We start from the raw sequence: 2174 nt of genomic DNA on the forward strand, positions 1-2174 counted from the left end.
TGTTTGGGCCTTAAACAGTGTGCCGTCTTTGTTCAGGATACAGGTGAACACAATCATGTGATTAACACACACACACACACACACACACACATAAAAAGCTTTTTAAGAGCGTCCAGCTTGCTCCAGACCCGAAGACGGGAGAGGAGACCCAGGCTTGGAGGAGCTGAGGCAGCAGCGGTGGCTAGGATGGGGACGGCCACTGGGGTGGACAAGTGAGTGTCACTGCCTCTCTGCAAAATCCTCTTCCCATCAAGGTGGGCACACAAGGCAATGAGGAGCAGGAGGGGTGGTGGGGGACAAGGTTTGGGATTTGGGGTTGGGAGGGGGTCTTGCACCTGCTGCATTCTTGCCTGTGCCGGGTGTGGGTTTCACTGGCTGTGTCCATCCCGTGATGTGGGAAAGACAAGGGGTGACCATCCCAACATCATGATGGGGAAGGGGATGCAGAAGACTCCCTTTCTCTCCTGCCAGGGAGGGGATTCGCGTTTTCTGCACCAAAGCCAAGCCCTCAACCCTCCCTGGCTCCCACGTGGGATTTTCTTCTTCACTGGCATGAGGCTTGCTGGTCCTGCTGTGGCTGGAGGGGAGGACTTGGTGAGGAAGAGGAAGGGGGCAGCCCTCCTCCTGGAAAGGGGGATGTCTCTGCACCCAAGCTGTGGTGCAGGGAGATCTGAATGGATTTGCTTAGTCTTATGGTGGCCCAAGAGAGAGAAAAAGAAAGAGAGAGGACCAGGCAATCCAGGCAGTCGTGGGAAGGTTGTGGATAGCAGGGACAGCTGACCCATGCTGGAAGTCCTGCTGCCCTGTCCAGAAATAGTATATCCAGCATCCTCAGTGAGGACTGCATGTCCCCTTTGTGTGAAGATGCCACGGCGGGGCCTTATCACATCTCATCATCATGACCGTAAAATAGCTGGGAAGCTGCTTACCCAGTCCTGGCAGGGAAGTGGAGGCTAGTGAGGGAATGGCCATGTAAATATCTGAACCATCCACAGAGGAAGTCATGAAAGAATTGGAGAAAATAGCAAGGTTTCAAAAGGTTACTCTTTTTACTTGAAGAGCGCCTGAGTGTTATGCTTCAAGGAAAAGCAGGGAGGAGCAAAGAGAGATGCCACCATAACTCTTGGAAAATCTACGGATATGCAGCTGATCTCACTCGTGAGACATCACGGGACATGATTGATGGCAATCTGGGAGAGATCAGGACCAGGCCATACCCTTTGCTGGAGCACCCAAGCCCAGCCCCGTCTCCACCACTTCCTTCTCTCCAAATTCCTCCCTGATTCGATGTCATGACCACCCTTCCAGGCTCACAGTATGCAGGTCATTTTGTAGGTCTTCCCATGAACAGAAGAAGCTGAGGGTCTCCAAGGCCCACATTTGTGCTGGCCATGATCTCCAAAGTGCCCTCCAATTTGCCTCGTGCCATTGGCGTCCTTCCAACAGGGAGCTGGGCACAGGAACCCCTGCTGGGTTCTGGTCCTCATTAACCCTTGCCATTTTTGGCAGAAGCTCCCAGTATTGGTCCTAGACTTTCCCAGATGCTTCTTTGTTTCCAGTCATGGGCATTGGTGAACTGGCTGCCCACAAGGCAGCCTGAGGAGGAAGAAAGCAGTGTGGGTCCTTCATGAAAACCAAAGAGCTGCCTGCAGCCCTGCCTTGGTTTTGGTAGCACCACACTGTGTCCATGTGGTTACAGGATCGTTAGCTGCAGGGGGTGTGCAGTACTTTTTGTCATAGGGTATCAGGGGAAATAAAAGGCACACGATGCCTGGAGTTGTTTATGGCATGACCAGGCTGTTTGTCTCTCTCCATCAGACCCAGTGTCCTGCAAAAGAAACATCGTGATGGCTGTTCTCCTCTGGGGTTATCATTCCTCATGGGCAACATGGCCTAGGTGATGCCAATCGGCACAAGGCCCTGCGCTCCCATCACCCCAGGATGGGATGGGAGTCCTCAGAAAGCTCTCTGGGGACTGGGACAGGGACATGGTAGCAGAGTCCCACCTGGGTCTGGAGCAGGAAGAACCCCATTCCCTCTCCAAGGGTCAAAATGGCGCCGCCGCTGCTGGTGGTGTGTGTGCCTTGATGTGGATGAGGAAACTTTGCTCAGTGGCATTTTTTTTACCCTAAAGCAGTGGATTATGATGCAAGCTGCTTCAGAGAGAAAGTGTA

Source organism: Mesitornis unicolor, unplaced genomic scaffold (assembly GCF_000695765.1).
Source record: "Mesitornis unicolor isolate BGI_N332 unplaced genomic scaffold, ASM69576v1 scaffold22937, whole genome shotgun sequence".
In the NCBI taxonomy this organism is placed as follows: domain Eukaryota; kingdom Metazoa; phylum Chordata; class Aves; order Mesitornithiformes; family Mesitornithidae; genus Mesitornis; species Mesitornis unicolor.